Below are 15,391 nucleotides of genomic sequence, written 5' to 3' on the forward strand. Positions count from 1 at the left end.
AGATCTCTGGGAGAGCTCTTGCTGATTAATATTACATGGGGTCGGGAGGTCTCTGGTGGTCCAACGTCCTTGACTTGGCTCTAGCACCTCGGAGGCTGAGGTCTGACACACAGCTGGAGTACCAAGCCCCTGCCAGCTGCACAGCACAGAAGAAAAGAAAGAAGAAAAAAAATAACGAACATACAGATCCCCAAAACAAATAGTAAAAGCAAAACTAAACAGACAAAATCACACAAAGAAACACACACACACACTCACAAAAAGAGGGAAGAAAAAGAAGAGAAGCCTTTTAGTTTTTTTGATAGTTTCCTTCACTGTACAAAAGCTTTTTAGTTTAATGTATTCCCATTTGTTTACTTTTGTTTTTTTTTTTCTGTTTGCCTGAGGAGACATACCTAAAAGAAATATTGCTAAGACCGATGTCAAAAAACATACTGCCCATGTTTTTCTTCTAGTTTTATAGTTTCGGGTATTACATCTAAGGCTTTAATATATTTTGAATTTATTTTTGTGTATGCTGTGAGAGAATAGTTCAGTTTGATTCTTTTGCTTGTAGTTGTCCAGTTTTCCCAACACCATTTATTGAACAGGTTGTCTTTCCCCCATTGTATATTCTTGCCTCCTTTGTCATAGATTAATTGTCCCTCTAAGGATAAATTCATTTCTGGGCTCTCTATTCCATTCCATTGATCTGTGTGTCTGTTTTTTTATTCCCACATGGTATTATGATTTTTTAAATTTTTAAAGTTTACAGTGCATTTACAGTTAATACAAAATATTGACTATATTCCTCATGTTGTACAATACATCCCTGTAGCTAATCTTAAAACCAATAGTTTGTACCTAACACTCTACGCACCTCTATATTGTCCCTCCCCAATCTCCCCACTGGTAACCACTAGTTTGTTATTTATATCTCTGAGTCTGCTTCTTTTATTATATTATATTATATATAATATTATATTTATATTTATATATTTATATTATATATAATTATATTATTTATATATAATATACATAATATATAATATATTATATTATATATATTATATATTTCTATATATTTGTATATTTTATTTATTTATTTATATTATATATATTATATATATTATATTATATTTATATATTTTAATTTGCTGCATATTTTAGATTCCACATATAACAGATATCATACAGTATTTGTCTTTATCTGACTTATTTCCTTTAGCATAATGACTTCCAAGTCCATCCAATTTGCAGCAAATAACAAAAATTTCATTATTTTTATGGCTGAGTAGTATCTCATTGAAGATATACACCACATCTTTTTTACCCATTCAACTGTTGATAGACACGTAGGTTGCTTCCACATCTTGGCAAATTGTAAATATGCTGCTATGAACATTGGGGTGCATGTACCTTTTTGAATTAGTGTTTTTGTGTTTTTTCTAATATATATCCAGGAGTGAAACTGCTGGGTCATATGATAGTTCTACGTTTAGTTTTTTGAGAAACCTCCATAGTGTTTTGCACAGTGGCTTCACCAACTTACATTCCTACCAACAGTGTAAGAGGGTTCCCTTTTCTCCACATCTTCGCCAATAGTTGTTATTTGTGTTCTTTTTGATGATAGCCCTTTGGACAAGTGTGAAGTCATATCTCATTGTGGTTCTGATTTTCATTTCCCTGATGATTAGCGATGTTGAGCATCTTTTCATATGCCTGTTGGCCATCTGTATTTCCTCTTTGAAAAATGTCTATTCAGTTCTGCCACTTTTTAATTGGGTTGTTTGTTTGTTTGATGTTGAGCTGTATGAGATGTTTATATATGTTGGATATTAATCCCTTATCAGTTAAGTCATTTGCAAAACTTTCTCCCATTCAGTACGTTGTTTTTTTGTTTTGTCAATGGTTTCCTTTGCTGTGCAAAAGCTTTTAAGTTTAATTAGGTCCCATTTTTTTTCCTTTTATTTTCTTTACTTTAGGAGACAGATCCAAAAAAAATGTTGCTGGGGTTTATGTCAAAGAGTGTTCCTCCTATGTTTTCCTCTAGGAGTTTTATAGTATCCAGTTTTACATTTAGGTCTTTAATTCATTTTGAGTTTATTTTGTATACGGTGTTGGAGAATGTTATAATTTCATTCTTTTATGTGTAGCTGTCCAGTTTTCCCAGCACCACTTACTGAAGTGACTGTCTTTCCTCCAGTGTATATTCTTGCCTTCTTTATTTTAGATTAATTGACCATAGCTACGTGGGTTTATCTCTGGGCTTTCTATCCTGTTCCATTGATCTGTGTGTCTGTTTTTATGCCAGTACCATACTCTTTTGATTATTGTAGTTTTGTAGTATAGTCTGAAGTCATGGAGCATGATTCCTCCAGCTCTGTTCTTCATTCTCAATATTGTTTTGACTATTGGGGTTTTTTTTTTGTGTTTCCATGCAAATTTTAGAATTATTTGTTCTAGTTCTGTGGAAAATATCCTTGGTATTTTCATACAGATTGCATTGAATAATTTATATATATATATATATATATATCTTTCCATCTGTTTGTGTCAGCTTCAATTTGTTTCATCAGTGTCTTGTAGTTTTTGGAGTACAAGTCTTTAATCTCATTAGTTAGATTTGTTCCTAGGTATTTTATTTTTTTTGATGTGACTGTAAATGGGATTGTTTTCTTAATTTCTCTTTCTGATAGCAGCTTTCTTTTAAACTACTCAAGTAAAATTCCTGGGAGTATAAGTAGTTGGATAAAACATCAGAAAAAGGAATTGAGCATTATAACATGTTTGGGTATTACCTAAACTTTATTAAACCTTTCAAATAAAAAACAAATCTGGATTTAGATTAGAAGAGGCTTTATTCCAATGGATTTTGGCAAGAGAGGGGAAAGGGACTATTGCAATAGGGAGAATATCTGCCCATGAAATCTGTAAGTATTTCAAAGATCAGGCATAAAATGGCCTTTTTTTTTTAATAGGGAAAAGAGACCAAAACTAGAAAGAACCAGGCTTGGGGAAGTGGGATGAAAGGGTAGCCAAACTGAACAGGTGATCATGAAATGTTTTTCCCTGAGGTTAATTGATGCCATTAAGGGGCCATGAAGGATACTCAAGCTGAGGGTGGGTCAAAGTTAAAAGGTCTGAAGAAAGGAGAGAAGCTTAACTAAAGTTTGGTAAAGTCAAGGTAGCAGATATATTGTCCAGATTGGTCAGTGGTTTCAATCAGTTAAGTTAATTCTTTATGAAGCAAAGAACAGATATTTGGAGCATCTGGGTTTAGCCTTGTTATATAGGTTAACAAGGTGCATATCGTGTGTCTTATCTAAGTTATATGGAGAAGAGTGTTTCTTTGTAGTAAGTAGTTTCTCGGAGCACAAAAAGGTTGAATATTTCTTAATTTCCTCTGTTTTCTAGGAGCACAGGGCTCAGGTAAAATTCAACATTGTCAGTCTTCACTTTTGTTCAAGATGAATGATATTTGTCACTAAGCAACTCAGAGGTGGTTGTAAACTTCCTGAGTGTTGAGAAGCAGTGTCTCTGAGTATTTCAGCAGACTACCTGGGTGATCCAGACAGCAATTTGTCCAGGGATAAATCTAGCTCATGTATGGTCTGCTGCAGTGATGAGTCCTTCAGGTATATTTCAAGTCAGAGGTAAGAATATGGACTGAAATAATGAGAGAGACTGGACATAAAATGTTCAAGTAACAAGCCTGTTTTAATAGTCTGGATGGAAACAATAACAGCTGACTTTACTTAGCACTTACTTTGTTCCAGGCACAATTCTAAGCACATACCACCACTACTGCAACCTGTTCCTCTAATCATACTTGACTGTAACTTCTGGGGATGGGGATATTTGTGAGCAATATCAGGAGTGTGGGGTTGATCATTAGAGCAGCTGACTGGACCACTGCAAGTCTTTCTAAAACCTGTAAGACTATTCTGTGAATCATGAGGTTAATTTTACTGATAGATGTCCCTGGTGCCAATGCTGCTGTAGGATTGGTTCCTTCTTTAACTTCTTTAACAAACCAAAGTCCATTTAAAAAGTATACTCTTAGACATGTTTATTTATTTATTTTTAACAGGTTTATTGAGGTGTAACTTACACATCATAAAATTCACCCACTTTAAGTGTACAATTCAATAATTTTTAGTGAACTCACAGTGTTGTGTAAACACTGTCAAGTTTTAGAAAGTTTCCATTGCCCCAGGAGGATCCCTAGTGCTCATTTTTAGCCACTCCAAGTTTCCATCCCCAGTCCTAAGTAAACTACTTTGTGTCTCTACTTTCTGTCTCTAGAGATTTGCCTTTCATGGACATCTATGATGTAATAATATAATGTGAGGTCTTTTGTGTCTGGCTTCCCAGATGTCTTTTTGATTTGGAGCTACATCTTTCCCATGCCTCACTTTCAGCATCCCAGTCCTTTTCCAGTTACTTAGTATACATCATAAACCCTGTAAAATAGTCTTCAAATAGAACATAAAAGGGAAAGGGACTTCATAAAACTTATATTAGTCTCTGTGTGCTCTTTCCCACATATAGTATGTTAATACTCAAATATATACATATGTGTGTGTTTACCTCTCCCTTTTATTAAATGAATAGTAGAACACAAAGATCTATACATTTTCCCACTTAAAACTTATATTCTAATATTTTATAGTTTTAAAAAATTCTGCAATAAAGTTGTACATATATCATCTTGAGATACACACACACACATACACACACACATACATATATCTTTGGAATAAATCCCTATGAATGGAAATGATGATTAAAGGATTTGTGCATTTGTAATTTTGAAAGAAATTTACAAATTGTTCTCCAGAGGTTGTACCAAGTTTTACAAGCAGCATAGAATGTGAACAATAATTCACAAAGGAGGAAATCACATTGCTAATAAGCTTGAAAAATATCCATTGATAATTTTTAAATTAAAATTAATACAATATTAGGGTACCACTTGTCACCTTAAAAAAGAGTAAACAGAACAAAACCAGTAAATGAATCTGTGTACTCAAGGAAAGAGCCATTTACATAAATCTAAACTACTGCAGTATTTTATAAAATGGTCATAACATTTTACCCAGTAATCCACTTCTTGGGCTCTTTAATAAAAATCAGAAATGCAGATTTTGCACTCAAAAATTCATTATAGCATAGTTTCTAATAGTGGGGAAATTTTAAGTGTTCAATAGCAGTGGAATATTAAAGTGATTAAACAGTTGGTTTAATATATAGCCACTAAAATAACATTTAAAAATAGTTCTAGGGGCATGTAAAATATAAAATGAAATAATACTCATGTAAAACTGTACATTAGTATATGATCTCAGTGGAATGAAAATGTATAACACTTGCATAGATAAATGGTTGGGAAAATACACCAGAAGTTTAACAATGGTTATCTCCAGTTTGAGGGATTTTATATGATTTTTCTTATTAATTTTTTCTGTATTTACCAAGTTTTCAACAGTGCTCAAGACTTGTTTTTTAAATCATAAACAAAAGCTCTTTTAAAACATTTACACAAGAATTATTAATGGTATGGGGAAAGATCACTACATAGTTACATGAAAAAAGGCAGGATATAAAGCAAAATGATATTAAATATGAAAATGCAAATAACTACACAGATGGGGAAAAGCTAGTAAAAATGCATCTAAATGTTAAAATTGTTGTCTCTAGTGGCATGAAAATATGGGTGTTCAGTTGCATAAATATTATTTTTATAATGAGAAAAAATAACGGCTATAAAATAAAATCCCAATGTAAATATAGGGTAAAGGATATGAATATCATTCAAAAAAGAAAAAATAGAAATTCTGTGAAGCATAGCAATATGTTTAGCTTTCCTACTTACCAAAGAATTGCATATTAAAACAATTCTTAGATGCAAATTTTCACCTATCACATTAAGAAATGATTATTTAAAAGATCATAATCAATGGAAGCAACAATGCAAAAAAACATCTACTTTGTTCCAAGTTTTGAGGAAGGGGGTGTGGGTTGGCAGGGAGGAAATGTAGAAAGTTCTATTTTATAGAGCTCTGCTGCCAGCTTCAGGAAGCTAATGAAATTAATAATACACATTTTTTTTTCAGTTGACTCAGATGTGAAAGCCTTTGTTAAGATGTTTAACCTGGTGACTGAAAGAGCTGTAATTCAGGTATACTTAGTGAAGAACTAGATTTTCGTTAAGTCAAGGAGATGAAGAGAGCTCACTGTACAAAGTTGAAGATGTAGAGTACTTTGTGATCTATTGAGGGTCAGTCTGTTGCATTTGTTGATATTGTAACATTCTTTTCCTCATACTCCACTGACAATTCATTTTCAGTATGTCCACATGTTCCTCTTCCTCCTCTACAAAGGCTGGTGTTCACAAGTTCTCTATCCTAGGTCCTCTGCTCTTTTGCCAATTCGAGGGTTATTAGCATGATAATGACTGAAGTATCAGACCCTACAATCAATGGTAGCTCAGGAAGAAAAACATAAAGGGGGTTGCACTAATGGAACAATTCAAAGAGTGAATGTTTTCAATGCAGTATAATAGTAGAGGTATTGACTAATGTCAGCAAAGTGATGGACTCAGAAGTTCCAAGCCCTCTTCCCCAACAGAAAGATCAAAGGGAAAAAAATAAACAAGGACTCTCTGAATCAACCAGAGTCTAAATCACAGACAAAGGTTTACAACAACCATGCAACTACCTAATCAAGAAAAGCCATCTTCAAAACAGTAGGAAATTTTTGTGGTGTTTTACTCACCTTTGCCCCATGCCCTTTCAACTGAGGTAGTGGTTTTAGTTTTAAAGAGGAAGCAGCCTCGTTCTCAGTTCCCTTATTCAAACTGGAGGTAGCAGAGCACACTTTATTTAAAAAGTATTGTGTACATCTTTTCTATCCTTTCTGGGGGATAGCTGAAAGACTGATGTAAGGTGCTCATTTCTGTTTCCCCTAACTTGGAGCTGAATGGTGAAAAACAGCAGATACTGCTCATAAAATATCCAAGGCAACTACAGAACCACAGATGCCTGGGGCAATAGATTATTGGTGGAGACATACAATAGACTAAAGCCTGAAAGAGAAGTTGAAATGAGACTCTTTGGGAAATTAGGACATTCAAAAGCAGTCATACATATGTAGGAATTTAGAAAGCAATATGCAAGGCACATGCTCAGAAAAGACCTTACAGGACCTTAAGATTTTGCTTGGGCTGATCTCTAGGCTCTGAGCAAGCCCAGCTAAGTCTTGAAGGCGTGCTCAAGCACAGAGCCAATCTGCAAAGACTTGGTGAGCTCCTGGAATTCAAAAAACCTCTGTCAAAACATTAGTTGAACATGAGCTAATGGAACAAAGACTTCAGTAGTCATGTATGGCAAGGAATAGTCTTTGCGAAAATAGTATGAAAGTCCCAAAATAGACAACTAAGCCTTAAACAATAATATCTATAATAATGAAAACCCTAATGAAGAGGGAGAATTTTATTTCTAAATGCCCAACTATCAGCTAAAAAATCACAGAGCACACAGAGAAACAGGAGAACATGTCCTATTCAAAGGAACAAAATGAATTGACAAAAACCATCCCCAAGGAAGCCCAGATATGACATACTAGACAGACTTTTTCCCCTAAATTTGTTGAGATATAACTGACATATAATACTATGAAAGATTAAGGTGTACAGGTGATGATTTGATGCCATATATATTGCAAAATGATTACTAAAAGCTTGGTTAATGTCCATTTCCTCACATAATTACAATATTTTTTTGTGGTGAGAGTATTTAAGATCTTCTCTCATCACAACTTTCAAGAATATAGCACAGTTGTTACAGCCATCACAATAAATATTAGATTCCCAAAACTTATTCATCTTAACTGAAAGTTTGTACTCTTTATTTGCCATTTCTCCATTTCCCTCAATTTTCAGCTTCTGGCAACCATCATTCATTCTACTCTCTGTTTCTATGAGTTTTACTTTTAAATTCCACATACAAGTGAGAGCAAACAGTATTTGTCTTCCTCTGTCTGACTTATTTCACTTAGCGTAATGCCCTCAAGGTCCATCCATGTTGTCACAAATGATTGGATTTCCTTCCTTTTTTATAACAATATTCCATTGTATATATACCAGATTTTTAAAATCAATTCATCTGTCTATAGACACTTAGATTATTTCCATGTTGTGTTTATTATGAATAATGTTGTAATGAATGTGGGGGTGCAGATACCTCTTTGAAATACTGATTTCATTTCCTTCAGATATATACCCAAGAGTGGGATTGCTGTATCATATGGTAGTTCTATTTTTAATTTTTTGATGAAACTTCATACCATTTTCCATAGTGGTTCTTCCAATTTACATTCCCACCAACAGGGCACTAAGGTTCCCTTTTCTCCACATTTTCACCAATATTCATTATCTCTTGATTTTTTGATAATAGCCATCTCAACAGATATAGGTTGTTATCTCATTATTGCTTTGATTTGTATTCCCCTAGTGGTTAGTGATGTTAAACATCATTTCATGTATGTGTTTTCAAGGGTGTATCCCAGAATTCAAGGCAGCAGAAATGTGCCCACTATTATTTCTTTTTTTTAACACAATGGGTGAAAGAAGAGAGATTATTTTCTTGTGACACTCTGCTGCCACCTATAGAAAATTATTTTAAAAACAACTAAGAAGTTATTTCCTTGACCTAAAATCCACTGCAGCAGACGTACCCCAAATAAATAAGAAGGAGAAGAAACTTGGCATTTCTCTTGAAATTTTGGCTTCTCTATAGCTACAGAAATAAAATGGAAATGGAGAAATGGGAAGTCTTAGACCTACTTCACCTATGCTCAATGATCAAATTAATGCAGGAAGGGGATTGAAATGAATAGGAACAGATGCATTGAAGCATAGGAAATATAGACCACTTCTTAGGCTGTAAAACAAACCACAACAATTTTTAAAGAATTGAAATTATACAGAATAGATAGTCTGACAATAATGTAATAAAACTAGAAAACAATAGAAAGATAATAGGAAAACCTTTAAATACCTGAGAAATAGACAACACATTTACAAATAATCAATGGGCCAAATTGGAAATCTGAAAGGAAATAAAAATAAGTAGAACTGAATGAAAATCTAAATGCAATGTAACAGAATATGTGGAATGCAGCTAAAGCTGTAATGAGAGGGAAATTTATAGCACTAAATACTTACCTTAGAAAAGAAGAAAGATCTTAAATCCATAATCTACATTTCTACTTTAAGAAACTGGAAAAAGAAGAGCAAAATAAAAGCAAGCAGAAGGAAGGAAGTAAAGAGTAAAAGTCAATAAAATTGAAAACAAAAATAATAAAGGAAATCTATTTTTTTAAAACTTGTTCTTAGAAAAGACAATGCCATTTGCAGCAACATGGATGGACATAGAGATTGGCGTACTGAGTGAAATAAAGTCAGAGAAAGAGAAGTATTGTATTATATTACTTATATGTGGAATCTAAAACAAAATGATACAAATGAACTTATTTTCAAAACAGAAACAGACACACAGACTTAGAGAATGAACTTATGGTTACCAGGGGGGAAGGGTGGGGGAGAGGGATAGACTGGGAGTTTGGGATTGACACGTATACACTGCTGTATTTAAAATGGATAACCAACAAGGACCTACTGTATAGCACAGTGAACTCTGCTCAATACTATATTATGTAACAACCTAAATGGGAAAAGAATTTGAAAAAGAATAGATACATTTATATGTATAATTGAATCACTTTGCTGTACACCTGAAATGAACACAACATTGTTAATCAACTATACTCCAAAATAAAATAAATTTTTTTAAAAAACTCAAAATAAAGTATGTAGTAAAATATGTCCTTCCCAACTTAGTCTCCCATCTACCTAGTTTCCACCTCCCACTCACTTAATCACAGTTATTTGTGTCTTCTGTAAATTTCAAGTGTGTGTATATTCAAGTAAGAAGATAACCTTCCACCCATTTTTCCATTATTTTTGCACAAAAGATAGTATACAATATATACTTTTCTGAACATTTTAAAATCACTTAATATACCTTTGTTTTTGTTTCCATGTCAGTGTATAGAACACTTTCTCATTCTTTTTTATAGCATCATTGTATGATTGTACCATAATTTATTTAGTGAGTACCCTAATGATAGACATTTGGACTTTACTATTACAAACAATGCTGCAGTGAATAACCTGGCACACATGTTATTTAAAACATGTGTAAATACTGGCATGTTTGTAGGGTAAGTTTCCAGAAAAGGAGTTGCTGGTTTAGAGGCTTTATGAATTCATTATATGATAGACTTCCTAAATTGCCTTCAACAAGTGTACCAAATTATACTCCCACCAACAAAGCAAGACATTTTCCCACAGCCTTGCTAACAGAGTATTTTCATCAAACTCTTGAGGGGCTTTTTTGTCACTACTATTGATAAAAGTATGTCTTTTATTTTTATTTATGGGTTTCTAGGTTTAAATAGTCTTTGATGAATAGTCCTTGATGCTGGCTCTCCCAGCTGCTGACTTAAATAACCCAGAAGAGGACAAAGGCTTGCAACAACCCTGAAAAGTGAGACTAACGAGGAACTCATTGCCAGAATGTGTAAAACATTGCCACAAAGCTCCAAAGTACGTAATAGTTTCCAATTATTGACTATCCAGTACATGTGGGAGAAAGTATATATGTGTGCATGCATTACTCCCCCAGGAATCTTCACAGTGATTCTATCAGTATGATATTATGAGCCATATTTGACAAGTAAAGAAACTCTGGCTCAGAGAGCTAAGTGACTTACTTGCCTAAAGATATATAACAAGAGGCAGAGCTGAGGTTCAAACACAGGCTTGTAGGACTCCAAACTGGAACTGTTTTCAACACCCTACATGCTTTATCCCTCTCTCATTCTTTGACTCCTGATTCAGGAATAGAACAATTGAGCCAATCACAAAATCGGCCAACTCAAATTTCATGACTACTTTTTTTTATAGTCGATTTACAATATTATATTAGTTTCAGGTGTACATCATAGTGATTCAGCATTTTTACAGATTATACTCCATTAGAAGTCATTGCAAGATTATGGTTATAATTCCTTGTGCTATACAATATGTCCTTGTTACTTATCTATTTTTTTAACATCTTTATTGGGGTATAATTGCTTTACAATGCTGTGTTAGTTTCTGCTTTATAACAAAGTGAATCAGTTATACATATACATATGTTCCCATCTCTCTTCCCTCTTGCATCTCCCTCCCTCCCACCCTCCCTATCCCACCCCTCCAGGCTGTCACAAAGCACCGAGCTGATATCCCTGTGCTATGCGGCTGCTTCCCACTAGCTATCTACCTTACGTTTGTTAGTGTATATATGTCCATGCCTCTCTCTCGCTTTGTCACAGCTCACCCTTCCCCCTCCCCATATCCTCAAGTCCGTTCTCCAGTAGGTCTGTGTCTTTATTCCTGTCTTACCCCTAGGTTCTTCATGACATTTTTTTTCTTAAATTCCATATATATGTGTTAGCATATGGTATTTGTCTTTCTCTTTCTGACTTACTTCACTCTGTATGACAGACTCTAGGTCTATCCATCTCATTACAAATAGCTCAATTTCGTTTCTTTTCATGGCTGAGTAATATTCCATTGTATATATGTGTCACATCTTCTTTATCCATTCATCTGATGATGGGCACTTAGGTTGTTTCCATCTCTGGGCTATTGTAAATAGAGCTGCAATGAACATTTTGGTACACGACTCTTTGAATTTTGGTTTTCTCAGGGTATATGCCCAGTAGTGGGATTGCTGGGTCATATGGTAGTTCTATTTGTAGTTTTTAAAGGAACCGCCATACTGTTCTCCATAGTGGCTGAACCAATTCACATTTCCACCAGCAGTGCAAGAGTGTTCCCTTTTCTCCACACCCTCTCCAGCATTTATTGTTTCTAGATTTTTTGATGATGGCCATTCTGACTGGTGTGAGATGATATCTCATTGTAGTTTTGATTTGCATTTCTCTAATGATTAATGATGTTGAGCATTCTTTCATGTGTTTGTTGGCAGTCTGTATATCTTCTTTGGAGAAATGTCTATTTAGGTCTTCTGCCCTTTCTTGGATTGGGTTTTTTGTTTTTTTGTTATTGAGTTGCATGAGCTGCTTATAAAGTTTGGAGATTAATCCTTTGTCAGTTGCTTCATTTGCAAATATTTTCTCCCATTCTCAGGGTTGTCTTTTGGTTTTGTTTATGGTTTCCTTTGCTTTGCAAAAGCTTTGAAGTTTCATTAGGTCCCATTTGCTTATTTTTGTTTTTATTTCCATTTCTCTAGGAGGTGGCTTAAAAAGGATCTTGCTGTGATTTATGTCATAGAGTGTTCTGCCTATGTTTTCCTCGAAGAGTTTGATAGTTTCTGGCCTTACATTTAGGTCTTTAATCCATTTTGAGCTTATTTTTGTGTATGGTGTTAGGGAGTGATCTAATCTCATACTTTTACATGTACCTGTCCAGTTTTCCCAGCACCACTTATTGAAGAGGTTGTCCTTTCTCCACTGTACATTCCTGCCTCCTTTGTCAAAGATAAGGTGACCATATGTGAGTGGGTTTATCTCTGGGCTTTCTATCCTGTTCCATTGATCTATCTTTCTGTTTTTGTGCCAGTACCATACTGTCTTGATTACTGTAGCTTTGTAGTATAGTCTGAAGTCAGGGATATTTATCTATTTTATGTATAGTAGTTTGTATCTCTTAATCCCATACCCCTAATTTGCCCTCTGCCACTTCTCTCTCCCCTTTGGTAACCACAAGTTTTTTTTCTATATCTGTGAGTCTGTTTCTGTTTCGCATATATACATTTATTTGTATTATTTTTTAGCCTGAATACTGATTTCTGAAGTACTAGTCCAAAGTGCTTTTTCTTATTCTATTCCCTCTCACCTATAATATCTTCCTTTCTACATCCAAACAGAAATTAGAACTTGGAAGCTCAAAACATGTATGCAAGATGACAGGCTGGATAAAAGGAGATAACAGTTGTGCAACTGGCAGTGAGTGGGCCATTACCTCCTGGAAGATGGAGAAGATGATCCAATATAATAATAATGGCTAACATTCATTTACAGTGGGTCAGGGAATTAGCTAACCGTTTTCTAGAAATTAGCTCATTTCAACAGCTTGGCAGGGTAAATACTATTATTATTCCATTATAGTAGATGAGGAACAGAGTGTGAAGAGGTTGAATTACTAGAGCAGATCAGTTAAAAACTGATGGCCGGGGAAGGGGAGCATGGATGGGGGAGGGAAGGACGGAGGGGCGCGCAGAGCCGAGGGGCGGCCGCGGATGCTCCGGGCGCCTGTCGTGCTGTGCGCGTGCGTAGCCGCCTGGTGCGCGCAGGCTCTGGCAGCGGCCGCAGGCGGCAATTTTCTGGACAACAAACAATGGCTCAGCACGGTGTCCCAGTACGACCGGGAGGCCGGACAGTGGAACCGATCCCGAGACGATGATTATTTCCGCACTTGGAGTCCAGGGAAGGCCTTCGATGGGGCTCTAGACCCAACTAAAGACCCATGCTTAAGGCTGAAATGTAGTCGCCACGAAGTGTGCATTATTCAAGGTTCTCAGACCGCAGTCTGCGTTGGTCAGCGGAGGCTCACGCACAGTATGAAAGATGCAGGAGTTGGGCATAAGCAGTGGAGGGGTCCCCCGACATCCACCTGCCAGCAGTGCTCGGGGGTCTCTACCAGCCCTGTCTGTGGTTCAGATGGACATACCTACTCTTCTCAGTGCAAACTAGAATACCAGGCATGCATCTTAGGAATACAGATCTCAGTCAAGTGCGAAGGATGTTGCCTGTGTCCTTCAGATACGACCATGGGCTCAAGCAGGAATATGAAGAGGGCCTGCAGTGACCTGGAGCTCAGGCAGATGGCCAGCAGACTGCTGGACTGGTTCAAGGCCCTGCATGAGAGTGGGGGCCAGAACAAGAAGACGAAAGCATCGCTGCGGCCGGAGAGAAGCAGATTCGATACCCGTATTTTGCCAATTTGCAAGGATTCACTCGGCTTGATGTTTAACACTTGATACAAACTACCACCTGCTCCTGGACCAGTCGGAGCTTGGGAGCATTTACCTGGACAAGAACGAGCGGTGCGCGGAGGCCTTCTTCAGCTCCTGTGACACGTACAAGGACAGCTCCATCTCCAACAACGAGTGGTGCTACTGCTTCCAGAGGCAACAAGACCCACCTTGCCAGACGGAGCTCGGCAGTATTCAGAAGCGACTCGGGGTGAAGAAGCTCCCTGGACAGTAAATCCCCCAGTGTGACGCAGATGGTTACTACAAGCCAACGCAGTGCCACGGCAGCACTGGGCAGTGCTGGTTTGTGGACCGATACGGAAGGGAAGTCGTGGGGTCCAGGAAGCGCGGTGCTGCAGACTGTGCTATTGATTTTGAGATCTCTGGAGATTTTGCAAGTGGAGATTTCCGTGAATGGGCTGCTGATGACGATGAAGATGACATTATGAACGATGAAGATGAAATTGAAGATGATGATGAGGATGAAGGGGATGATGATGATGGTGGTGACCAGGATGGATACATCTGATGGATGAGAGCTGAGAGCAACAAATTCTACGTTTCTTTTATTTACCAAGTGATCCCTTACTGAGGAGTACCTTCTTGCCCCAAAACAAAATGATTCTAAAACTCACTTAATATTTTGTATAATTATTTCAAATATTGCAACTAAAGTCATAGAACTTTATGTTTAGAGAAGTATCATTTACTTTGAGTTTTTATATGAAAAAGAGAACACATATGGAGTCTAGCCAGACAAGAGAAAGTTATGAAGAGATACTGATCTATGTGAGTCTGCCACAAACAAAACAACCAGTGCTTGAGGTCATATATGATATTTTTCTGGGAAAAATTCTAAGTTAAATCTACAATAACATACTAGTGACCTGGATTCTAAGGATTTTATTAAAATATGCATGACCTTAATTGTAGTTTCCAAGTAGACTCTTCCCAGAGCTGGAGTGATTTAGAGGTGAGTGAGGGAATAGCACAAAGTGAGAAAAACAAAGTCACTATCTTGGAGACCTCCACCATGTTTGTATGTTTTTAGTTATGAAGTTTTAATGATGTTTTTAGTTATGAAGTTATTCTGGATGTGACCAGATATCGTACAAAATGGGCAGCAGGGGAAAACCATGGATTTTGAAAGTTAAAAACATAGTTGTCCTTTCTAATTTTTATTTTATTTTGGACAGCAGTCTCATGTTGATTTGTTTGATAATCTTAACCAGCAAGATTTCTTTATCTTTCTAGGTTTCTTTATCTTTCTGACCAGCAACTTAGGGTGCAGAACTTAAAGTAGA

General features: G+C 36.1%; 1 pseudogene; it reads left to right on the forward strand.

Moving 5' to 3' along the window:
- Nucleotides 1-13,352: 13,352 nt before the first annotated feature.
- Nucleotides 13,353-14,659, forward strand: LOC113614258 (testican-3 pseudogene; annotated as a pseudogene).
- The last annotated feature ends 732 nt before the right edge of the window (nt 14,660-15,391 follow it).

Source organism: Aethalodelphis obliquidens, unplaced genomic scaffold (genome assembly GCF_003676395.1).
Source record: "Aethalodelphis obliquidens isolate GAN/ISIS:26980383/991018 unplaced genomic scaffold, ASM367639v1 scaffold92, whole genome shotgun sequence".
In the NCBI taxonomy this organism is placed as follows: Eukaryota; Metazoa; Chordata; class Mammalia; order Artiodactyla; family Delphinidae; genus Aethalodelphis; species Aethalodelphis obliquidens.